The sequence below is a fragment of the Oryctolagus cuniculus genome, chromosome 4 (genome assembly GCF_964237555.1).
Source record: "Oryctolagus cuniculus chromosome 4, mOryCun1.1, whole genome shotgun sequence".
NCBI lineage: Eukaryota > Metazoa > Chordata > Mammalia > Lagomorpha > Leporidae > Oryctolagus > Oryctolagus cuniculus.
The window spans coordinates 155,230,087-155,256,845 of NC_091435.1; the positions used below are offsets into that span (position 1 = coordinate 155,230,087).

General features: G+C 41.5%; 1 long non-coding RNA gene across 1 annotated transcript; it reads left to right on the top strand.

Annotated features, from left to right (window-relative positions):
• The first annotated feature begins 5,282 nt into the window (after nucleotides 1-5,282).
• Nucleotides 5,283-6,131, top strand: LOC127493913 (uncharacterized). Its single transcript, XR_007924447.2, has 2 exons — nucleotides 5,283-5,564; nucleotides 5,970-6,131. It is a non-coding gene; the product is annotated as an uncharacterized lncRNA (long non-coding RNA).
• Nucleotides 6,132-26,759: the final 20,628 nt, after the last annotated feature.

Here is a 26,759-nt window from a genome sequence, read left to right on the forward strand (position 1 = left end):
ATTCATGTATAAAAACATAAATTCTTTATCAATGGCTAAAGACACCAGCACAGGTTGTACCTTACTCTTATGCATAGATCAATTTTCTTAGTAAAGAGATTTCCAAAATAGCTCCCTGTCAACCTAATTACTCTAAGTCATTACTTTCATTCCCTTGACTTACGTGACATCCTTGGGAACATAAAATGATTTCTAATGATTCATTGTTTGATTATGACCTCTATTCATTAGAGTGAATAATCTCTATTTCTTAGAGTTGCTGATCAGTATGCAAACATTTTCCCTTTCCTGAGATAAATGTATATTACAGGAAATTAGAACACATTCATTTGAAATTTACTTCTTTCTAAAGGCAGCCATATTTTAGTAATTAAATTTTGAATTTTCATGTAATGTTTATTTTCTTGGTAGAACAGATTTTTACCCTATTTTTGGCTTTGTTTTCCATTTCCAGGTTGTTAATGACTCCCACAGCAAGGGTCTGAAGTAGGAATCATTTCACAGTACACAGAAATACATCCACTGAAGTGAACTATTTCAGGTCCAAGGGAAACAGAAAGGACTTCCAATCTCCCAGGCTATAATTTCCCAAGGGGGATTTATTCAAGGTGGTGAAGTTCATGAATCTGAAGAAAAGTTAGTGAAGCTTCACCAGTCTTTAAGACCTTCAAACACAGCATCTCATCCTAAAGCCAAGAACAAAGTCAAGGAAAGATTGTGTCTGGGCAAATAGAATTAATTCATAAAAAGAGTTCTGGACAGAATAGCAATTTCAGGAGCTGGAGTTGTAAAGTAGCAGTCTAACAGGTGAAGTCACTACCTGCAATGCCAGCATTCTATATGGGCACCAGTTCGAGACCTGGCTGCTCCACTTCCAGTCCAGCTCCCTGCTAATGTGCCTGGGAAAGCAACAGAGGATGGCGCAAGTTCTTGGGACCCTGCCACTCATCTAGGAGACCCAGAAGAAGCTCCTTGCTCCTGGCTTCAGACCATCCCAGCTCCAGCTGTTATTGTGTTGTGGTTTGAGAAGTGACCCAGTGGATGGAAGATCTCTTATCTCTCTCTCTCCCCCCCCCATAAATAAATAAATAAATATTTGAGAAAAAAATGCTATTTCAGGACATCACCAAGATGGCTGACTAAGGGCCTGTGTTTGGTATAACAGGATAAGCTGTTGCCTGCAACTCTGGCATCCCATATCACAGTGTCCTTTTGAGTTCTGGCCCCTCCACCTCCAATCCAATTCCCTGCTAATGTGCCTGGAAAAGCAGAAGAAGATGGCCAATTCCTTGGTCCTATGCCAACCACGTGAGAGAACAAGATGGAGGTCTTGGCTCCTGGCTTCAGTTTGGCCCAGCTGCAATCACTGTGTCCATTTCGGAGTGAACCAGCATATGGAAGACCGATCTCTCTCTCTCCCTCTCTCTTTCAAATATGTAAATCTTTATGAATAAAATGGACAACTGACTAGAGGTTGCTGGTATACCTGGTCTATCTCCCTCTGCAACCCAGGACCAAATCAAGGGAAAAAATAATAATTCACTGGAATATTTGAAGTAGAATGTTGGAGAGAAGCGAAGATGTGGCAGAGATGTTCTGTAGCATGGAGATCCACAATGGCCCTATGAAGAAGAGAACTAAGCACACAGCCTCTATTTTTCCATTTCATGAACTCAACCCTGAACACAAAGGGACTCCGTTTGGTGGGATGTGAACAAGACAGCTATTTATTTGTGAGGATGAGAGGGAAAGATAAATCACTTTGTACACTACTTCAGAGTGTTGAATGTGAAATTAATCTATTGATGTTTTTCTACAGGATCAACAAATAGTGTGTAATATGTGTTGCAAAAGTGAGGAACATGCCTAGTTGGTTATTAACAAACTTTGTGGTGGATTTGAAATTTTTAAAGTTGCTAAGAAATTAACTTTGTAATTAAAAAATATATTTTATTTATTTATTTATTTTCTTTTTATTTGAAAGCAGAGAAAAAAAGAGAAAGAGACAGAGAGGGGAGAGATAGTGAGAGGGGAGAGGGTGGGCCAAGGGAGGAAGGGAGAAAGAGAGAAGGAGAGAGAGAGTGAGAGATTCATTGCTAGTTCACTTCCCACATGGTTGTTAAGAGCTGTTGCTGGGCAAGGCCAAAGCCAGGAACCATGAACTCAGTCCATGTCTCAGCTGATGGCAGGCATCCAACTATTTGAGCCATCACTTGCTACCTCCCAGAAGGCCTGTTAGCAGGGAGCTGGAATCATTTGCATAACTAGAATTCAAATTGAGGCACTCTGAATGGGATATGGATGTGCTAGGTGGTATCTTGACTGCTGTGCCATACGCCTGCCCCTAACTTTGTTGTTTAACAATACATTTTAATGTCTGTAATCTGTTTTATTATTTGTTGCTTGGGGTTTTTTTTGGGGGGGTGGATTTTTGGAAAAATTAATTATAATAATATTAATAATGGAACTGAAAATAAAAACATTAAGAAAGTAAAAACTATTCAGAATGTAAATCAGATAGTTCATTCTTGGCAAGTTCTTATTCTCGAAATCATAAAAAAAAATGCACAGAACATCTTATATGAGTCTTTTTGGATAAATTGATGAATGAAAGCAATATGGAATTTATGAAGTCATACTCATTCACATTGATTTTACAAAATTTGGTATTTATATAATTAGATTAAATGTATTAACATAGAAGGACTGTTCTAATTTCTCAATGTTTTCTGAAGTCTTCTCTCACCCACTAAACTGAGAAAGCAGTGACCTTTCACTAGATTCCAGCAAAGGGGGATGATTCCAAAGCTGCAGCAGTAGAGAATCCTGCTCAAGAAATGTGCAGGTTACCCTGAGTCTAGGTCTACCTCTGACTTAGTAAACATTGTTAAAAAATTGATTTCTCATCGCTAAAATAATGCAACTATATTAATTAACCTCTAAAACGTCTATCTCTATGAAAGAGAGCAAGTACTGGTGAAGATGAAAATAAGTGAGAGCTGCTTTGATAGATTTTCAGTGTCCTCTTCAAATAGTTCATCTCATCACAGATAGAGAGGTCAGCAGATAGGGGAAGGATTCTAGGGATTCAGGGTGGCTACTGCGTCCCTTCTGAGGACACAAGGGACTGACTGTGATATCTAGTTCAAATGATAGGTTACACTGAATACTATAGTAAGTCATGTGTTATATTGATCAGAATTGCTGGTTTCAAATGGTAAACTATCAACTAGATTTAATTTTAGGAGAAAGAGAAGGAAAGGGAAAGGGAGAGACAGACAGACAGAGACAGAGAATCAAGAGAAATTAAGAGAGATCTTTTATATACCCCGAATGCCCACAATAGCTAGTATTGGGTTAGGCTGAAGGAGGAGGCAGAAACTCTATCCAGGTCCCCACATGGGTGGCAGGGGCCCAAATATGTGGGCCATCTTCCACTGATTCCCAGGCACATGGGCAAGAAGCAGGATGACAAGCAGAGCAGCTGGGATTAGAACTGGCCCCAATATACATTCCCAATATAAGACGACAGCATTGCAATCAGCAATTCTACTAATTTCTTCACAATGACAGTCCCTAGTGTTCAGATCTGTATTTTCGTGTTTTCCTGAAGGTAGTTATCATCATTTCAATGTATGATTTTCTTGTGCATTTATTATAGGACAGGTGATTTCTTCTGTTTTTGCTTATTATGGGAAATCTATTTTTTTCCTTCATTTCTGAAGGATAGCTTTGCTGCATATAGTATTCTTAGCAGTAAATGCATGCTTTTTTCATCTAGGATTTTGAATATTTCATCCATTTTCTCTCAGCCTGACAGATTTCAGATTTTTTAAAGTTTGATTGTAAAAAGCTTCAGGGAAGATCAAATCTGCTGTAGGGTCTGGGTTTTCTAACCTGGATGTGCATATCTTTCACAATGTTTGGAAAATATTCAGCGCTAATTTCATGGAATATATTTTCTATGCATTTTTCCTTCTCTTCTCTGCAAAATCCACAATGCAAATATTTACTAGTTAAATAGTATCCCATAATTCTTTCTTCCTTTCCTGCCATTGCCTTTCTTCCTTTGCTTTCCTTCTCTCCCCCACCTTCTCTTTCTTTCTTTTACTCTCTCTCTCTCTCCTCTTCTTTCTTTCAGACGGAGTTATTTCAAAAGATATGTCTTCAAGCTTAGGAATTCTTCTGCTTATTCATTTCTACTATTGAGGATTAGTTGTTTTTCAAAAATTCCTATATTGAGCTATTTAGCTCCAAAATCTCTGATTTGCTCTTTTCTTCTTATGATCTCTCTTTGCTGAATTTTTCATTTATGCCACAAATTATTTTCATAATCTCACTGAATTGTCTGTTTTCCTGTTATTTCATTAAGTTTTCATAGGATTGTCCTTTCAAATTTACTGTTGGACAAGTAGTTGATCTCTAGTTCCTTGTGGTGTTAGAGGGTTAACTTCCTGCCAGGTGTCCTGTTACCTTTTTTTGCTTCAAGCTTCTTTACCCCATGTTAGATTTTATGCATCTGGTGTGTAGTTGCCTGATTTTATAGGGTAGAATTCAATAGCAAAAGACTTGCTAGCAAAGTGTCCTAGGGTATTGATTGGATAAGCAGATTACCTATGGTTCCAAGTGAATAATTCAGTATTGTGTCTGTGTAACTTCTTCAGTTGAAATCAATGTTAGTGATGTTTGTGGGTATTTCATTGGCCTGAGATTCTGGAGTTGTGAAATGCCCTGCCAAGGGCCAGAACTGTGCCATAGCAGGTAAAGCCACAGTCCACTCTGTCAACATCCCATATGGGCACTGGTTACAGCCCTAGATTCTCCATTTCTAGCTCCTTGCTAATGTACCTGAGAAAGATGGGGAGTATGGCCCAAGTACCTGGACCCTGTACCCACATGGGAGACCTAGAAGAATCTCCAGACTCCTGTCTTTGGCCTAGCCCAACCCTAGCAGTTGCAGCAATCTGGGGAGTGAACCAGCAGATGGAATATGTCTCTCTCTCTTTCCATCTGACTGTGCCTTTCAAATAAATAAAAGAATCTTTAAGGAAAGGAGGCTCTGTCAATTAGGTTGCCAATCACTTAGTTGGGGTCAGGTTTGTTTGCAACCCCAGATGCTGTGTGTCCATATGTGAGTGTTTGGCACCTATTAATTTCTGTGGGTTGTATGAAGGCGCACTCCTATGGGTACAGCTGAATGGGAAACATTACCCATGGTATTACTATGGGATACCTGAGAGTTCCATGGGTCACAAAGGGTCAGGCCATACCAGTTTGTCTAGGTGAAGTATGTTTCAGTGTCCAGTGGCTGTATCAGTACATCTATGGAGTCTCTGGGGGCCAACTTGATAAGGAAGTTTCCCTGCTACATTCTGTGGCCAAGGATGAGTAGGCAAGATTAAGAATCTGCTTCTCAAGATCTCAGTGAGAAGAGCATTTTAGAATGGGCTGCTCGACCTCTTAGTGGGGCCACAGGAGGGTGAATGGGGATGCCCAGCTGCTTCCTTGGTGGACCTCAATGGGATGGCTACTCAGGGAAGGCTGGCTGCTTCTTGGAGTCACAGGTGGGTGGGCAGGGCCACTTCTATGCTATCTTGGGCCTCTGTGGGCAAGCCATTAAGGGCTGGTTGCCTAGTTGCTTCCTGTGGCCAAGACTGTGTGAGTGGGGCCATTCAGCTGCTTCTGGAGCAGTGAGTGGGCAGGGATGACTGAGTTTTTCTATTAGTAGTTGAAGGGTGCTCAGGGCCATCGGACTTCCCTGGTGTACTCTGCCTCTGAATCAGTTGAGATGAGTAGCTCGTTTCTTCCTGGGACCCTAGGAGAGTGGGTGGAGTTTCTTGGATACTTGGCAGGGCAGGTTCAATCAGGGTAACTTTGTAGTATCCTGGGTGAGTGAAGTGTCAAAATGGTTGCATGCAGCAAGAGCCTGAATGGAGAAGGCTGTATCTTATGCTAGGCTCTTTCTCCAGGCAATGCAGCAGTGTGATGACTTGGCAAATACCCAAACTGGGATCAGTTCTCAAGGACTACAGAGCTCTCCAACTGCAAATTCTTCATGCACCTATGGCATGACTGGGAATCGCCAGGGATCTCCTTTGTATCATTTTAAATACAGACTTCCTGTATCATAATCTCTGTCTAATATCATCCTTTATTTAGCACTCTTTGGGCTCCTTGCTTCATGACGTACAGGTCCAATTAAAGAACTTTGGTGGTAAGTTCAGAGAAGGAGTTATTTTAACTTATTTTAAGAGTTGAAATGTTCAAAGAAAACACACCCAAAGTCTTCTTGAGAGTTACTGGAAAATTTACACAGGAGAGAACCAACTGCTTCAGATTGTACTCTTTTCTAATAAAAGTTTTCATTCTTAATCCCTAGAAAGGGTAAATACCGTATCATAGGTGTTTAGTTACAAACAACTTTGATGACCAGGTATCCTACATTTTTGGAAGAATGTAATTTTAAGGCTAGAATAATATTTACTTGAGAGAATGTAGACCAACAGATGGATTATTTCTGCATGACAAATGATAAGTACTCCAGGTTTTTGGATTTGATTCCCTCAAAGGTATGTATAACTATAATGTCCCATGATTATTTTAATGAACTGAGAGTATAAGCTGCAGACAGAGGCATGTCCTTACTATATATGCAACACAGAGACAAGTAGGCTCAAAAATCTTTCCAAGTAGCTAGCTCATTTCCACCTACTCCATATATTCCTGTTAAAGGAACAGAAACTCAGCAGGGCCTTAGAAAATAATTTGCATATGATACTTAAGAGATTGTTCTGCAATTACCAAGGTACTGAACTGGAATGGTTACTGCTTTCTGAGTTATTTTTACAGGCTTCCAACAAAGATATCTTTCAGGTTCTGTTCCATTAAATATTGCTAACAAATACTTTTTTTCATTAAAAAGAGCCCTGTAGTGAAATAGATTTGAAAAATACTATATCCTTTACTCCTCCTAGAAATTCACATTTTTCTTTGAATAATAAAACTGCAATGAAGTCCTAATGGAAAGGTCACTGCTTAATTTTGTTTAACCTTATTTAGTAGACAGTTAGGGTCTCCAAAGATGTCTATGTTTTAATTCCCAGAACCTGTGACTATGTTGTGTTATATGGCAAAGGGAAAATAGGTTGCAGATGGAATTAATGTTGCTAATCAGTTGAGCCTGAGATGGACAAATTGTTCTGAATTATCTGGGTAGGGTCAATGTAATAACCAGAGTCTTTACAACTAAAATGGGAAAGAAGAAAAGTAAGATTCAGGGTCATGGCTGGCTTTGAAAATGGAAGGAGGGGTTCTCTCAAAAGGTAAGAAAATGACTCCCACTCCCTACAAATATAGCCCTTTTGACATTTTGGTTTTAACCGAGAGAGACATATTTTAGACTCCGACTACCAGAAATATAAAAGGCTGAATTAGTGTGCTTTTAGGCAACTAGTTTGTCATAATGTTTAAAGTCCTTAAGAAATTAAACTCAGGGCCTGCGCTGTAGTGTAGTGGGTAAAGCCACCACCTGCAGTGCCAGCCTCTCATATGGGCACCAGTTTGAGTCCCAGCTGCTTCATTTCCAATCCAGCTCTCTGCTATGGCCTTGGAAGGCAGAAGAAGATGGCCCAAGTCCTTGGACTCCTGCACCAGCACAGGAGACCCAAAGGAAGCTCCTGGCTCCTGGCTTTGGATAAGCGCAACTCCAGCAATTGTGGTCAACTGAGGGGGTGAACCAGCAGATGGAATACCTCTTTCTCTCTCTGCTCTCCTCCTCTCTCTGTGTAACTCTGACTTTCAAATAAATAAATAAATCTTTAAAAAAAGAAATTAAACACACACCATTATTCACTTATGTGGTCATAGTATCACCTACTAACAAATTCTGGGTTTAGTATCATAGAGGAACAAATTTGTAGATAATGCTGGTCTCAGCTCTTCTTTCTTATCTAGATAAGCCCTATCCAATAAACTTTCTTCAGTAATATAAGGATTTTATGAGTGTTGCCCAATATGATAATCACTAACGGCAGGTAGCATGGACCACTTGAATTGTGGTTGAGGGATTAAAGAATGGAAATGTTCATTTTACTTTATTTCAACTAATTTAAATTTAAGTATTCAGAGATTCCAAGATGGCGGAATAGGGAGGGAGCATACTGCTCTAAGTTAGGGGAAGATAGTTTAAAAAAAAAAAAAAAAAGTGGAGAGCAGGCTGGCACCGTGGCTCACTAGGCTAATCCTCCTCCTACAGTGCTGGCACTCCGGGTTCTAGTCCCGGTTGGGTCACTGGATTCTGTCCCGGTTGCTCCTCTTCCAGTCCAACCCTCTTCCAGTCCAGTCCAGCTGTGGCCTGGGAAGGCAGTGGAGGATGGCCCAAGTGCTTGGGCCCTGTACCCGCATGGGAGACCAGGAGGAAGCACCTGGCTCCTGGCTTCAGATCGGTGCAACACGCCGGCTGTGGCGGCCATTTGGAGGGGTGAACCAACAGAAGGAAGACCTTTCTCTCTGTCTCTCTCTCTCACTGTCTAACTCTGTCAAAAAAAAAAAGTAGAGAGTGTACAATCTCAGGAAAGAGTTAGAAAACTCCAGCGGAAATTCCATGGCAGGAAGAGGGATACTGTGGATCTATGTGGAGGATGTGAATGTGTAGAATGAGCATGGATACAATACAGGACCCCAGCAACCAAGAATCTCAGCACAAGCTTTGGAGAGTGACATGAGGCCAGACTACAGCAGCCCAAAACACTGGCAATAAAGCTGAAGAGAGATTTTAGTTTGAGTTTGGCTTGGAGCAACAGTGCTCCAAGGGACAAATTACCTGCCAACATAGAGGGGAAAATGGGGGCATGTTTCTTTTTCCCCATCCCCCAGACAATGGTGCCCTGCAAATGGCTGGGAGAAGGTGGGCACCACTTTGGACATCCTTCACAGCTGTGCCTGCTTGTGTTTGCACCCCAGCAACCAGCCAAGAAGAGATATCTGATTCTGGCTGGGAGGATTGACAGGGTGTGGGGTACCCGCTTAGGACTGTGAAGTACCAGTCTCCCAACACATCACAGGCTATGGGGCTCAAACTTCCTAGGTAGAGCACCCATCTCTCTGTGTACAAGACAGACTGGCAGTGTAGAGTGGATCCTTGGCACCCTGTGACTGTAGGTGTGCATGGATTGGAAGAATCAATATCAACAAAATGTCCATAATACCAAAAGCAATTTACAAATTTAATGTGATATCAATCAAAATACAAGGATATTCTTCTCATATCTGGAAAAAAAATGCTGAAATTCACTTGTAAATACAGGAGACTCTGCATAGCCAAGGCAATATTATACAACAAAAACAAAACCAGAGTCATCACAAACATATTTCAAGACATACTACAGCACATTTATAATCAAAACAACTTGATACTGGCAAATAAAAAGATCAGATGAGTGGACCAATGGAACAGGATGGAAACTCCAGAAATCAACCTCTGGAGCAAGGTAAAATTAACCCCTGGAGACAGACAGTCTCTTCAACAAATGGTGCTGGGAAAAATGTATCTCCACGTGCAGAAGTATGAAGCAAGACCCCTACCTTACACCTTACACAAAAATCCACTCAAAACAGATCAAAGACCTAAGTCTTTTATTTGATACTATCAAATTATTACAGAACATTGGGGAAACTCTGCAAGACATTCACATAAGCAAGGAGTTCTTGGAGAACTCCCAGAGGTAGAGGCAATCCAAGCCAAAATTGAAAAATAGAATTACATCAAATTGAGAAGCTCTTGCACTGCAAAAGAAACACTCAGCATAGTAAAGAGGCAACCAACAAAATGGGAGAAAATACTTGAAAACTATACAATTGACAAAGGATCAATATCCAGAATCTTTAAAGAGCTCAAGAAACTCAACAACAACAAAACAAACAACCCAGTTAAGAAGTGGACAAAGTCCTTAAACAGCCATTTTCCAAGAAAGGAAATTCAAATGGCTAATAGACACATGAAAAAAGTCCCAGGATCACTAGCCATCAGGAAAATACAAATCAAAACCACAATGAGATTTTACCTCAAACCAGTTAGAATGGCTGTTATACAGAAATCAACAAACAATAAATGTGGCAAGGATATTGGGAAAATGGTACTCTAATCCACTGTTGGTGGGAATGGAAACTGGTGCAGCCACTGTGAAACACAGTATGCAGATATCTCAGAAATCTGAACACAGATATACCATATTATCCAGAATCCCACTCTTGGGAATTTACCCAAACCAGAAAAAAATCAACACATAAAAGAATTATCTGTACCCCATGTCTATTGCAGTTCAATTCATAATAGCTAAGATATGGAATCAACCCAGATGTCCATCTACTGAAGACTGGTTAAAAAAAAAAATTACAGTGTATGTACACTATGGAATACTACACAGAGGTAAGAAAAAAAATGAAATCCTGTCTTTTGCAACACAATGGATGCAGGCCGGTGCATCAACTCACTAGGTTAATCCTCCGCCTTCGGCGCCAGTACGTACCCCAGGTTCTGGTCCCGGTTGGGGCGCCGGTTCTGTCCCGGTTGCTCTTCTTTCAGTCCAGCTCTCTGCTGTGGCCTGGGAGTGCAGTGGAGCATGGCCCAGGTCCTTGGGCCCTGCACCCACATGGGAGACCAGGAGGAAGCACCTAGCTCCTGGCTTCGGATCCGCGCAGTGCGCTGGCCACAACACGCCAGCTACAGCGACCACTTGAGGGATGAATCAAAGGAAAAAGGAAGACCTTTCTCTCTGTCTCTCTCTCTCTCACTGTCTAACTCTGCCTGTCAAAACAAAACAAAACAAAACAAAGCAACACAATAGATGCAACTGGAAGCCAATACACTTAGTAAAATAAACCAGTCCCAAAAACACAAATACCATATGTTGGCCCTGATCTGTGGTAATTAATATGTCTTGTTAGAACTAAAATTAACACTTTGAGATGCAATGATTTCAAAATCATTGCACTTGTCTCAACTCTTGAGGAATATTTTTTTCTTTTCTTTTTTAACTTTTAACTTTTATTTAATGAATATAAATTTCCAAAGTACGGCTTATGGATTACAATGGCTTCCCCCCCATAACATCTCTCCCACCCGCATCCCTCCCCTTTCCCACTCCCTCTCCCCTTCCATTCACATCAAGATTCATTTTCGATTCTCTTTATATACAGAAGATCAGTTTAGCACACATTAAGTAAAGATTTCAACAGTTAGCTCCCACACAAACATAAAGTGAAAAATAATAGATGATTTTTTAAATGATGATGAAATCAGATCAGACCTATTGTCATGTTTAATCCCAGCGAGAGTCAGGTTGGGAATTAATAATTTCTTCTTTTTTTTTTTTTACAGAAGATCAGTTTAGTATACATTAAGTAAAGATTTCAACAGGTTGAACCCCATAGAAACACAAAGCGAAATATACTGTTTGAGTACTCATTCTAGCATTAAGTCTCAATGTACAGCACATTAAGGACAGAGATCCTACATGAGGAGCAAGTGCACAGTGACTCATGTTGTTGACTTTACAAATTGACACTCCTGTTTATGGCATCAGTAATCTCCCTATGCACCAGTCATGAGTTTCCAAGGCTATGGAAGCCCCTTGAGTTCTCCGACTCTTATCTTATTTAGACAAGGTCATAGTCAAAGTGGAGGTTCTCTCCTCCCTTCAGAGAAAGGTACCTCCTTCTTTGAAGACCTGTTCTTTCCACTGGGATCTCACTCACAGAGATCTTTCATTTAGGGTTTTTTTTTTTTTTTTTTTTTTTTTGCCAGAGTGTCTTGGCTTTCCATGCCTGAAATACTCTCATGGGCTTTTCAGCCAGATTGGAATGCCTTTAGGGCTGATTCTGAGGCCAGAGTGCTGTTTAGGACATCCGCCATTCTATGAGTCTGCTGAGTATCTCGCTTACCATGTTGGATCACTCTCCCCTTTATTTATTCTATCGGTTAGTATTAGCAGGTACTAGACTTGTTTATGTGCTCCCTTTGACTATTAGTCCTTTCATTATGATCAATTGTGAACTGAAATTGATCACTTGGACTGGTGAGATGGCATTGGTACATGCCACCTTGATGGGATTAAATTGGAGTCCCCTGGTATGTATCTAACTCTACCATTTGGGGCAAGTCAGCTTGAGCATGTCCCAAATTGTACATCTCTTCCCTCTCTTATTCCTACTCTTATGTTTAACAGGGATCACATTTCAGTTAAATTTCAACACTTAAGAATAACTGTGTATTAATTACAGAATTAAACCAGTCATATCAAGTAGAACAGACAAAAAAACTACTAAGAGGGATACTTTATTAAGTTGTTCATTAACAGTCAGGGCTATGCTGATCAAGTCACCATTTCCCATAGTGTCCATTTCACTTCAACAGGTTTCCTTTTTGGTGTTCAGTCAGTTGTCACCGATCAGGGAGAACATATGGTATTTGTCCCTTTGGAACTGGCTTATTTCACTCAGCATGATGTGTTCCAGATTCCTCCATTTTGTTGCAAATGACTGGATTTCGTTGCTTCTTACTGCGGTATAGTATTCTAAAGAGTACATATCCCATAATTTCTTTATCCAGTCTACTGTTGATGGGCATTTAGGTTGGTTCCAGGTCTTAGCTATTGTGAATTGAGCTGCAATGAACATTAGGGTGCAGACCGCTTTTTTGTTTGCCAATTTAAATTCCTTTGGGTAAATTCCAAGGAGTGGGATGGCTGGGTCGAACGGTAGGGTTATCTTCAGGTTTCTGAGGAATCTCCAGACTGACTTCCATAGTGGCTTGACCAGTTTGCATTCCCACCAACAGTGGGTTAGTGTCCCTTTTTCCCCACATCCTCGCCAGCATCTGTTGTTGGTAGATTTCTGTATGTGAGCCATTATAACTGGGGTGAGGTGAAACCTCATTGTGGTTTTGATTTGCATTTCCCTGATTGCTAGTGACCTTGAACATTTTTTCATGTGCCTGTTGGCCATTTGGATTTCCTCTTTTGAAAAATGTCTATTGAGGTCCTTGGCCCATCTCTTAAGTGGGTTGTTGGTTTTGTTTTTGTGGAGTTTCTTGATCTCTTTGTAGATTCTGGTTATTAATCCTTTATTGTCGCTCCCCCTCTTCGTGGAGGAACGACACAAGACCCTGCGCTGTTCTTTCGTCTGCTCGGCCCTCCCCGGGTTTGCTGCTGGTTCTTCCCGGGTTGGCTACTATCCCTTCCACCTCCGTGGAAGGGCAGTTCCCCCTGGCCGCATTCCCCACTTCCGCAGGGGAGCGGCACACCGCCGGCCGGTTCTCTCCGGGGGGCTGCACAGGTGTTCCTTCAGATGTTCCCCTTAGATGTTCCCGGTGCATGCCGTCTCTCTCCTCCTTTATAGTCCTCTTCCGCCAATCCTAACTCGGCTGCCCACACGCCAAGTACGCTGCTCTCCAATCAGGAGCAAGTCCTACAGTTAATTGGTTGAACTGGAGGCAGCTGTGCGGAAGCTGTTTACTTCTCTCCCAGCGCCATATTGTGGGAGAGCAGATGCATAGAATAAGTCTTAATTCCAGTAACAGTCTAGTCCGAGCTGCTCCCCACAGATCCCCCTTTCTTTTTATTTTTGGCGTTGATACGCGCCTGTCTTCGGTGTCCCGCGGCACACACTCTGCTCTACTTGCTAGAGCTGCCACAGGCTCTTACAAGTCCTATCAATCAGGAAAACCGAATCCGGGTCCTCTCTTCGCCATTGTGAGGAGGTTTTTAGGCGCTGATGCGTGCCTGTGTTCGGTGCCCTGCAGCGCATGCTCTGCTCTGCTAGAACTGCCTGCAGGTGTTTACAAAACCTATCAGGCAAACCGAATCCAAGCCTTCTCATTGCCTTATTGTGGGGGAGACTTATTAGTGTTGGTTCGTGCCTATCTTCGGTGACCTGCGGCTAGCCGCCCAGGTGCTCATCGCCTCACTAATTGGGCAGACCGAATCCAAGCCTTCTAATTGGCATGTTGAGGGGAGGCCTTATTTTTCTCTATTTCTCTATCTCCAGGCATTCCTATTTCTCCCATTTTACTTCTATCTTCCAGCATTCCTATTTCTCTCACTTTACTTCTAAAACTTCTGTTTCTCTTATCCCTGCGGCTTTCCGGCACCTCGCCCCGCCGGCGGGTTCCCGGCTCTGCGCCGCTTCAGCCCGCGCGCCTCTCTCATCTGCGCAGCTTCCCGGCTTTGCGCGGCTCGGCTTTGCGCGCTCCGCAGTCTCCACGCTTAACCCTTTCGCGTCTGAACCACGGCCTACGCCAGCGTTCCCTATCTATTCACGCCCCGTGCTCTCTCTGCACGCGGCGGCTTCCGCGAGTAACACAGCGTAGCTTGCGTCTCCGCCACTAGGATTCAATCTAAGTTCCCCGGGCTAGCCTGGCGAATTCAACCCAGCGTACGTCTCCGCCCCACGGTTTGGCTTCCCGTCCTTTGCTCCCCGGGCTAATCAGACGGATCCCAACCTGGCTTGCGTCTCAGCTTCTAGTTTCAACTTTTCGCCCCCTATTCCCGGGCTAACTTGAGAACCCCAAAGTGGCTTCCGTTTCCGCCTCGGCCTGCCCCCCGCGGCTTCAATTTCCCTAACATTTTTCTCTACCCGGTATGTTTCCCCAAGCTTTCCTCCAACGATACTCCTCCCTCATTTCTCCTGGCCTCTCCCCACAGTCCGCGTCCGAGCCTGTTTGTTCTAGCTTTCACTTTCGCTTTCGCCCTTAGAGATTTCTCCCAGCTTCCCCCCGTAGTCCGTATCCGAGTCTATGCCTAGGCTTTCAATAGCTCCTTCCGGCACCTTTATCGTCCGGCTTTTCCCTAGGCTGTTTGCTAGTCTCTCTCTCCGGTAATTTCCCAGTTCTTCCCGTTTCTTCCCTCCTAAGTTTGCTATCCGTTCTAGGTTTCCTATCCGAGCTAGGTTTCCTATCCGAGTCACGGCACCATTATGTCGCTCCCCCTCTTCGTGGAGGAACGACACAAGACCCTGCGCTGTTCTTTCGTCTGCTCGGCCCTCCCCGGGTTTGCTGCTGGTTCTTCCCGGGTTGGCTACTATCCCTTCCACCTCCGTGGAAGGGCAGTTCCCCCTGGCCGCATTCCCCACTTCCGCAGGGGAGCGGCACACCGCCGGCCGGTTCTCTCCGGGGGGCTGCACAGGTGTTCCTTCAGATGTTCCCCTTAGATGTTCCCGGTGCATGCCGTCTCTCTCCTCCTTTATAGTCCTCTTCCGCCAATCCTAACTCGGCTGCCCACACGCCAAGTACGCTGCTCTCCAATCAGGAGCAAGTCCTACAGTTAATTGGTTGAACTGGAGGCAGCTGTGCGGAAGCTGTTTACTTCTCTCCCAGCGCCATATTGTGGGAGAGCAGATGCATAGAATAAGTCTTAATTCCAGTAACAGTCTAGTCCGAGCTGCTCCCCACATTTATCTGTAGCATAGTTTGCAAATATTTTTTCCCATTCTGTTGGTTGTCTCTTCACTCTCCTGACTGTTTCTTTTGCAGTACAGAAACTTCTCAATTTGATGCAATCCCAATAGTTGATTTTGGCTTTGACTGCCTGTGCCTCCCGGGTCTTTTCCAGAAATTCTTTGCCAGTGCCAATATCTTGAAGGGTTTCTCCAATGTTCTCTAGTAACTTGATGGTGTCAGGTCGTAGATTTAGGTCTTTAATCCATGTTGAGTGGATTTTTGTGTAAGGTGTAAGGTAGGGGTCTTGCCTCATCATTCTGCACTTGGAAATCCAATTTTCCCAGCACCATTTATTGAATAGACTGTCCTTGCTCCAGGAATTAGTTTTAGATCCTTGATCAAATATAAGTTGGCTGTAGATGTTTGGATTGATTTCTGGTGTTTCAATTCTGTTCCATTGGTCTATCCATCTGTTTCTGTACCAGTACCATGCTGTTTTGATTACAACTGCCCTGTAGTATGTCCTGAAATCTGGTATTGTGATGCCTCCGGCTTTGTTTTTGTTGTACAAGATTGCTTTAGCAATTCGAGGTCTCTTGTGCCTCCATATGAATTTCAGCACCATTTTTTCCAGATCTGAGAAGAAGGTCTTCGGTATCTTGATTGGTATTGCATTGAATCTATAAATTGCTTTTGGGAGAATGGACATGTTGATGATATTGATTCTTCCAATCCATGAGCATGGAAGATTTTTCCATTTCTTGGTATCCTCTTCTATTTCTTTCTTTAAGGTTTTGTAATTTTCATCATAGAGATCTTTAACGTCCTTGGTTAAGTTTATTCCAAGGTATTTCATTGTTTTTGTAGCTATTGTGAATGGGATTGATCTTAGAAGTTCTTCCTCAGCCATGGCATTGTCTGTGTATACAAAGGCTGTTGATTTTTGTGCATTGATTTTATACCCTGCTACTTTGCCAAACTCTTCTATGAGTTCCAATAGTCTCTTAGTAGAGTTCTTTGGGTCCCCTAAATAAAGAATCATGTCATCTGCAAAGAGGGATAGTTTGAGTTCTTCCTTCCCTACTTGTATCCCTTTAATTTCTTTTTCTTGCCTAATAGCTCTGGCTAGAACCTCAGGACTATATTGAATAGCAGTGGTGAGAGTGGACATCCCTGTCTGGTACCAGATCTCAGTGGAAATGCTTCCAACTTTTCCCCATTCAATAGGATGTTGGCTGTGGGTTTTTCATAGATTGCTTTGATTGTATTGAGGAATGTTCTTTCCAAACCCAGTGTGCTTAGAGTTTTCATCATGAACGGGTGTTGTATTTTATCAAATGCTTTCTCGGCATCTATTGAGATAATCATATGGTTTTTCTTCTGCAGTCTGTTAATGTGGTGTATCACATTGATTGTCTTGCGCACATTAAACCATCCCTGCATACCAGGGATAAATCCCACTTGGTCTGGGTGGATGATCTTTCTGATGTGTTGTTGCATTCTATTGGCGAGAATTTTATTGAGGATTTTTCCATCTATGTTCATCAGGGATATTGGTCTGTAATTCTCTTTCAGTGCTGCATCTTTTTCCGGCTTAGGAATTAAGGTGATGCTGGCTTCATAGAAAGAATTTGGGAGGATTCCCTTTTCTTCGATTGTTCTGAATAGTTTGAGAAGAATTGGAGTTAGTTCTTCTTTAAATGTCTGGTAGAATTCAGCAGTGAATCCATCTGGTCCTGGGCTTTTCTTTGTTGGGAGGGCCTTTATTACTGTTTTACTTTCTGTCTCAGTTATGGGTCTGTTTAGGTTTTCGATGTCTTCCTGGTTCAATTTAGGTAGGTTGCATGTGTCCAGGATACTGTCCATTTCTGATAGTTTTCCCTGTTTGCTGGCATACAAGTCCTTGTAGTAATTTCTGATGATTCTTTTTATTTCTGTGGTGTCTGTTGTTACGTTTCCTTTTTCATCTCTGATTTTATTAATTTGGGTCTTTTCTCTTCTTTTTTTAGTTAGTTGGTCCAATGGGGTGTCAATTTTGTTTATTTTTTCAAAAAACCAGCTCCTCGTTTGGCTGATTTTTTGTAATGTTTTTTTTTTGGATTCAATCCTGTTGATTTCTTCTCTGATTTTAATTATTTCTCTTCCCTACTAGATTTGGGTCTGGTTTGCTGTAGGTTTTCTAGATCCTTGAGGTGAATTGAAAGCTCATCTATTTGGTGCCTTTCCAATTTCTTGATGTAGGCACCTATTGATATAAACTTTCCTCTTAACACTGCTTTTGCTGCATCCCATAAGTTTTGGTATGTTGTGCTGTTATCCTCATTTACTTCCAGAAAATTTTTGATTTCTCTTTTGATTTCTTCTATGACCCATTGTTCATTCAGGAGCATGTTGTTCAATCTCCATGTGTTTGCATATGCTCTAGGGATTCCTGAGTTGCTAATTTCCAACTTCATTCCTTTATGGTCTGAGAAGCTACATGGTATGATTCTAATTCTTTTGAATTTGCTGAGACTTGCTTTATGGCCTAGTATGTGGTCAATCCTAGAGAAGGTTCCATGTACTGCTGAGAAGAATGTAAAATCTTTAGCTGTAGGATTAAAAGTTCTGTATATATCTGTTAGATCGATTTGGGCTATAGTGTCGTTTAAATCTACTGTATCCTTGTTGATCTTCTGTCCTATTGATCTGTCTATTTCTGAGAGTGGAGTATTGAAGTCCCCCAGTACTATTGTATTGGGGTCTAAGTCTCCCTTTAAGTCCATTAACAAATCTTTTAGATAAACTGGTGCCCTGTAGTTAGGTGCATATACATTGATAATTGTTATATCTTCCTGTTGAATTGATCCCTTAATCATTATGTAGTGCCCCTCTTTGTCTCTCTTAACAGTTTTTGTGGTGAAGTTTATGTTGTCCGATATTAAGATGGCTACGCCCGCTCTTTTTTCATCTCTGTTGGCATGGTATATCTTTTTCCAGCCTTTCACTTTCAGTCTGTATGGATCTTTGTTGGAAAGATGTGTTTCTTGTAAGCAGCAAATAGATGGGTTTTGTTCCTTAACCCAATCAGCCAGCAGGGCTGGACGAGTGGCAACAAATTCTTTCAATTTCTGTTTGCTATGAAAAGTCTTTATTTCACCTTCATTCACAAATGATAGCTTTGCAGGATATAATATTCTGGGCTGGCAGTTGTTCTCTCTTAGTACCTGGGCTATATCTCGCCATTCCCTCCTAGCTTGTAGAGTTTTTGATGAGAAGTCAGCTGTGAGTCTGATTGGAGATCCTCTGAGAATAATCTGACGTTTCTCTCTTGCACATTTTAGGATCTTTTCTTTATGTTTCACTGTGGAGAGTTTAATTACAACGTGTCGTAGTGAGGATCTCTTTTGGTGGTGTTTATTAGGGGTTCTGTGAGCTTCCTGTACTAGGATGTCTCTGTCCTTCTCCAAACCTGGGAAATTTTCTGCTAATATCTCACTAAAAAGGCCTTCTAATCCTTTCTCCCTCTCCATGCCTTCAGGAACTCCTAGAACCGGAAAGTTGGGTTTTTTAATAGTATCCTGAAGATTCCCGACAATATGTTTTAGATTCCTAATTTCCTCTTCTTTTCTTTGGTCTGACTGTATCCTTTCCTGTTCTCTGTCTTCTAAGTCCGATATTCTCTCTTCTGCTTCACCCATTCTGTTTGTAAGGCTCTCTATTGTGTTTTTCATTTGATCTATTGAATTCTTCACTTCAGTCACTATCACAGTTTCCTGTTGTACTAGTTGTTTCGTTTCATTTTGATTCCTCCTTAATATTTCATTTTCACGAGAGAGATTTTCTATCTTGTCCATTAAGGATTTCTGTAGTTCAAGAATTTGTTTTTGAGAACTTCTTAATGTTCTTAAAATTTTTTTGAGATCTGCTTCTTGCATTTCTTCTATGTCATCATTTTCATAATCTTGAATTGGGGTGTCTTTTTCATTTGAGGGCATCATGGTGACTTCCTTGTTTTTATTACCTCGGTTTTTGCGTTTGTTATTTGGCATATTGGAGATATTTGGTTTCTTCACTGTGGTGCTTTTTCTTGTTATACTATGACTCTAGATTACGTGGACTGTCTGTTTTTGATGGAGCCTTAGGGCTTGAGATGGGTGTGGCCTGAGAGCTCTGTTTGGTGTGCCAAAGGTGACACTCCCAGGTTAGGCATGGTAAATCTCTCTCTCTCTTTCTTTCTTTTTTTGATTCAAAAGGGAAGTAATTCTGCACAGCTGAACGAAGTTGGAGGTAGTTAGCAGGCAAATGATATACCCACAGGAGCCAGAGATCAGAAGCTCTTTCCCAAGGACCACACAGGGAATCTGTTCTGCCCTCAGAGTGGGCTCAGATTCTCCTTCAGTCTCCCACTGGGTTGCCAAAGTTATGGAATTGTAGCGTCTCTGGAGAGTGCTCACGTGAATTCCGTGAGTTCTCTCCCCCACCGTCTCTTTTTTCACAGTCTCAGTTCAGTAGCACCACAAATTTACTAGGTCCTAATCTCCTGTTAATTCGCCCTGCCCAGAGTCAGGTTTTTCTGCTAGGCTCAGGGCCGGTGCAGACCTGAGGTCACTCTGCTTATGACGTATGTCCAAGATGGCACCTGCTCTTTGTCTTGCTCGTCCTTGAGAGGTGAGCGGAGAGAGAGAAACCTGTGTCCGTACCAGTCACCTTTTTTTTTTTTCTCTCTCTCTCTCTTCCAGTTAGCCTGGTGAACTCCCCCCCCCCCCCGCCCAGGGGTTGTTCCCTCTAGTCTCCTCTCTCCGCTTGCCAGCTGGTGTCTCGGGCTATTGAGGTTCAGCTCACCTCGCGTTCCAGCACTGGTGTGTTGAGTCTGCCGCTGGTGTCCCGAACTGTGGGCTCCCACGCTCTCCACGCAGGTCCGCTGTGAATCATGCGTTCCGGAAGAGTTTCTTCTGCTGTTTCCTCCCCTACTCTTCCTTGAACCTGCAGTATCTCCACTTTTATTAAATTATCTCTCCCCAGACTATCAGTGTGCTCCCTTCCTACTCCGCCATCTTGCCTCCTCCCCAGCAATGTTTATTTTTTAGAGGAATATTTTTTTCATACTGTTTGTTGAATTCATTACTTAGTATAGGGTGGATCTTATGAATATGAAGTAAATTGAAAACAGATCTTTGTAAAAATATATTTAATAGGAGTAGAAGAGGGAGGAGGAAGAAGGGTTGAAGTGGGGATGGGATGGAGGATAAAGTGGTATGAATCACTATGTTCCTAAATTTGTATATATGAAATGAATGAAGTTTGTATACCTTAAAAGATTTCTAGGTTTACAAAAGATGTTAAAATTGGAATAGGAGAGGGAGGTGGAAGAAGGGAAGGTATAGTGGGAAGAACCATTATCATCCTAATTTGTATATATGAAATCCATTAAGTTTGTATCCTTAAATGAAAACTTTCCAGGTTAAAAAAAAAATAAGTATCCGTGATGCTAGCAACCAAATTTTCCAAATGCATTTGCCTATAGGGGATGGGCAGGACATACAAAAATGTGAAGTAAATCAGATATAAATAATATAGCAGTAGAGGAATTATGATGAATGGCACTAACTCTTGGGCCTTAGTGCTCCAGAGCAAGATGAGAAATAGTAGAGAATTGGAGGATGTGCATTCTTCAGAAGGCACGCCTTGTCTGCAAGAGTTAATGCTAGTCTGTTCCTGCAAGTTATTGTAAAGGGGAAACAATGCCTTACTTTTGTCAAAATTAATATTTTAAGACAAGCAGGAAATTTTAGATTTATCATACCTACTTTAATTCCAGACAAAAGCAAGCAAGCTATGGGGTTCTTCAGCCTGTTTAGTTTAAGCCCCTCTAGTTTAGAAGTCCCTAACAACACTTAAAATTTTTTTATTGTAGTTCTGAAGCCCTTGCTTAAGAATATATCCAAGGGCTGGCACCGCGGCTCACTAGGCTAATCCTCCGCCTGTATCACCGGCACCCCAGGTTCTAGTCCTGGCTGGGGCACCGGATTCTGTCCCGGTTGCTCCTCTTCCAGTCCAGCTCTCTACTGTGGCCCGAGAAGGCAGTGGAGCATGGCCCAAGTGCTTGGGCCCTGCACCCGCATGGGAGACCAGGAGGAAGCACCTAGCTCCTGGCTTCAGATCGGCGCAGCACTCTTCATTACAATGCTTACTTCACTGATTTATCTTTGTAGTTCCAATGCCTGCTAACATGGAGACCTTGCATAGACTCTGCTTAATAGATACTTGTTAAAGGAACAATCTCTCTTATTTTAATCTGCCCACTCTCAGTGTTATTTTTTTCTACTACTGCTTTTTCGACTCTGTTTTTCTCTCTTTGTGCCCTTATATGCCACTGATGCTTCTTCACTCTCCTCTCTGCCTTCATCATTTCATCTCTGTCCTCCTCCTTCCCCCTTCATCACTTTCTGAAATGCTCTCATCTTAATCTCTCACTTTGCTTTTCCTTTTCCTCTCTCTCCGCTCATTGTACCTAGCTCAGCTGGTCTGCATTTGTCAATATGTTCCCTCAAGCACTGCTTTAGAATCCACAAAATAGAGATAACAAGAAGTGCAACACATCAATCTCAAGTCTCCAAGTGTTTCTTTATCAGACATTTTCAGGCTTTTCCTCTGTCCAAGGGGTGGATCCAGGTTGGAGAGTGAGTGACAGTGCTTCCAAATATGAAAACCTTTCTTAAAACATCAAGGTAAGGCCACTTGCAAAGTCATTGACCTTCAGCAACAGGAGCCTGCAAGTGGCAGCTTTCTGCTTCTGCCTCCATTTTTTTCATCTTAGAAAATCAGCTGGTAGCATCAAAGTGGAATTTCCTGCTGCAAATGAGAGTCAACCAGCTGCTTATTTCAGTTTCCATGGAGCCCACTCTTCTTGAACCAGAAGAGGTAGCAAGCCAGACATTCAGGGAGATAAGGCTGGCTCTACTGCCTACCAGCACCAAGGGGGAGGAGGAGCTGGGCTGAGGAGGTGAAAATGAAAGCAGGAACCAGGCTGTGTCTTGCTTTCTTTCAGCCTTGTTTTCAGAAAGCAGTTATGAAGATGCAGAGCTGTCGTCATACCTTCCACACTGGGTCACACAGACCAGATACAGGTGTTCTCCAAGAGCTGTCTTAATAATTCAAGATCTATTAGAAGCAAGTTATCCTCAGTTTCAATTAAACACCCACACTCTGGCATCTAATTTTTATCTGGTGGATGTAAAACATGTGTCTGGTTGTGACAAGTAATTAGGAAGGCCCACTGAGTCCCCTTTCTTTGGTGAGGAAGGGAAATCAGCTCGCCATAGCAACTGAATGCAGAGGAGAGCTTGCGTTCAGGGGGTAAGTTTATCAGTTTTTTTTGTTTTACCATATATTAAAGAACCATTGGAAACTCTCATTCAAATTGTGAGCAAGCTCAGTGAGAACCTTTAAGTCTTCCACTTCCTCAAGTATGTTTCAATTATTTCTTGGTACTAGTACTTGTGCCAGACATATAGTTCATTGAGCAGAGCTGACCATTCCAGAGGGAAACACATATGCTCTCCCTTAGCTTTGCTGGCCTTTTTTATGCCATTGGATTTGCCACATTTCTTCTTGCCGCCAGACTTTTGTTCATGCTGTTTTTCATGGAATTCTCTTTATCCTCTTCTCCTATTTCGTCTTTGTTCACCCCTTAGTTGCAGTCACATGTCAGTCCTCCAGGGCTGAATTGGCTTCCTGCCTATTATTTATAAGTCTTCCAGATGCACAATTTCACATGATATTGCTACTCAATATTTCTTTCTGTGTTTATCTGATTAATGTCTTTCTTTCTTGCCAGCCAACATCCTCTCCAAATACAGTGGCTGGCTGCAGTCACTTCGCATCTGCAATGCTTGGCCCTGAGCTTAGCACTCCATGAACAGTTGATGTTTGTTGAGAAAACGGATGGATGAATTAAAAAAACAAGGCTACAGCCTGCAGTGTGAGTCCAGAGAATCAATTTAGCCACTGTCCTTCATATTATTATTTAGTAACTTTAGGAAACAAATTAGAAATTAGGTCCCAAACTCATGGGGCCCAGAAAGAGAAATTCTTGCAGTGGGAAAGGGAGACTTGAATGGCTATTAGAGATGATTCTGAGAGAAAAAGGAAAGGAGAGATATTCAAAGCAAAAAAGATGGCATCCCTGGAATGACCAATTGAGTGTTTCTTAACAAATGAGGTCACTTACAGTTAGCTACTGCTGGTTGAGAGTAAACACAACTCTAAGCATCCAAGAACATTGTATAACCTTCATCTGCGAATCAAATATGGATTTGGGAAAGAAAGCACATGTAGTAACTTGGAATGCAAACCTCTAGGGAAACAGCTTATAAAGGTAGTGAGAGTGGTTCAGGGGGTATCTGAGAATGGACAATACCCAAGGTTTCCTAAGTTCTCTCTATACGATTACAAGGAAGAAAGGGTGCAAAAACACAATGCAAAAAATATTCACAATGGCAGGGTGTTGGGGTCCAATATCCAGGGGAAGCAAGAGTACACAGTAACTGTGTCCCCCAAAATTGCATCCTAACCAGATTGTTTCTGTAATACAATATTAACCTGAGAGAGAATTCCCTTCAGTTCTTAACAGTCTGATCTTTCCATCTTCCCATTGACTGCACATTCTTCCTTAGAACCTTCCAACAAATTATTTTTCATTTGCCCAGAATTAATCCCTGTTGCTTGCAAACAAGAAATCTCAGACTTCCATATGAAATGTGACAGAAAAATATTCTCCATGACATATTCCCTGAACAAACACTAGTCAAACTAAATGCAATAAACTGAAATGGCCAGAGGTGGGAAAGTGTGGATGCTCTTGGGCAGATCAGTGAAGCCTCAGCAAGCAGAAATTCCAGAACAAGGCCTTGGGGGTTTCACATTTCCTCTGTGGCGTCAATTCTCTCGGGGGTAATCTTCATAATGCCCACCTCTCTACTAATCTGCTGAACCCAAAAGTTTGGATTCTTAGAGTTCAGAGAGAGAATCTAATTCACAACAGAGGTTTACAAATGGGAGAAGTATATCCCCTTGGGGATATTGAACACTATCTGGAGATATTTCTGATGTTATAAATGGAGAAAGGGTTGATACTGGCATCCAGTGAGTAGAAACCAAGGACGCTACTAAATATTCCATGATGCACAGGAGAGTTCACAAGAATTATCCAACAAAATGTCAATAGTGTTGCAATTGAGGAATTCTGATATTAATAATTGTGCCTGAAATTCTTTTGCTTTTTAGTAACGTCTCAGATTGAAAAACCAAGACTTAGAGCAGATTTTGTAATAAAAAGGCTAACTTAATATTTTGAGATAATATCTAGAACTACCATGTCTGATGGAGGTGCAACAGTGACACACGGTTATTGAGCACTTGAAATAGGTCTACTGTCACCTGGAATATGAGGAATATATAAAATGTACACTGGGTCTCTTAGCAGGAAAAGATGCAAAAAACACTTATCAATAACTTTAAAAGAATGATTACATGTTGAAATGATAATTTTGAAATATTAAGAGAAGTAAATTATTAGATTATGAAAATTAATTCCATTTGCTCATTTTTTACCATTTTCAATGTGGCTATTAGAGAACACATCCTGAAAATCTGTCTAAAAATAAATTGACTAGACCCAGTGTTTCTTTTCTAACCCAGGTATCCACAAATACCCTGTCCCCTTCAAAAATCCTGTTAGCTTGTAAAGTTGGGAAGTAGAACATTTGGGACTGCAGAGTCCACCTTCTTTTGGGTGGCAAATGTAATGAATATAGTGTGTCAAAAAAAAAAAAAACCTTGAAATCACAAATACGGCTCACATTTCTGTTGGACAGCTATGGCCTAGAAAAGGATACATTTATGAGTTAAGGGTTTAGGACATAAACAGCACTCTGGCCTCAGAATCAGCCCTTAAGGCATTCGGATCTGGCTGAAAAGCCCATGAGAGTATTTCAGGCTTGGAAAGCCCAGACACTCTGGCAAAAAAAAAAAAAAAAAAAAAAAAAAAAAAAAAAAAACAAAACCTAAATGAAAGATCTCTGTGAGTGAGATCCCAGTGGAAAGAACAGGTCTTCAAAGAAGGAGGTACCTTTCTCTGAAGGGAGGAGAGAACCTCCACTTTGACTATGACCTTGTCTAAACAAGATAAGAGTCGGAGAACTCAAAAGGCTTCCATAGCCTTAAACTCATGACTGGAGCATAGGGAGATTACTGATGCCATAAACAGGAGTGTCAATTTGTAAAGTCAACAACATGAGTCACTGTGCACTTACTCCTCATGTAGGATCTCTGTCCTTAATGTGCTGTACATTGAGACTTAATGCTAGAATGAGTACTCAAACAGTATATTTCGCTTTGTGTTTCTATGGGGGTGCAAACTGTTGAAATCTTTACTTAATGTATACTAAACTGATCTTCTGTAAAAAAAAAAGAAATTATTAATTCCCAACTTGACTCTCACTGGGATTAAACATGACAATAGGTCTGATCTGATTTCATCATCATTTAAAAAATCATCTATTATTTTTCACTTTATGTTTCTGTGTGGGAGCAAACTGTTGAAATCTTTACTTAATGTATGCTAAACTGATCTTCTGTATATAAAGAGAATCAAAAATGAAAAAAAAAGGGTTTAGGACAGAAGATATTGTGCTCATGCTGAAAAGAATAAAAACTAAAAGATTGGCTTATTTCACTCACCATAATGTTTTCCAAATTCCTAACAGGGATCACTTTTCAGTTAAAATTTAAACAACTAAGAATAATCGTGTGTTAATTACAGAGTTCAACCAATGGTACTAGAACAGAAAAAAATACTAAAATGGATAAAGTATTACATTGTACATCAACCGTCAGGACAAGAGCTGAATAAGTCACTGTTTCTCATAGTGTCCATTTCACTTCAACACATTATGCTGAGTGAAATAAGCCAACCCCAAAGGGACAAATACCACTTGTTCTCCCTTATAGGTGACAACTAACTGAGCACCAAAAAGGAAACCTGTTAAAGTGAAATGAACACTATGAGAAACAGTGACTTGATCAGCCCTCGCCCTGACTGTTGATGAACAACTTAATATGTTATCCCTCTTAGTATTTTTTTGTTTGTTCTACTTAATACTTTTGGTTGAATACTGTAATAAATACACAATTCTTCTTAAGTGCTGAAACTTAACTGAAAAGTGATCACTGTTAAAAATAAGAGGGGGAATAAGAGAGGGAAGAGATGTGCAATTCGGGACATGCTCAAACTGACTTACCTCAAACGGTAGAGTTAGAAACATACCAGGGGATTTCAAGTCAA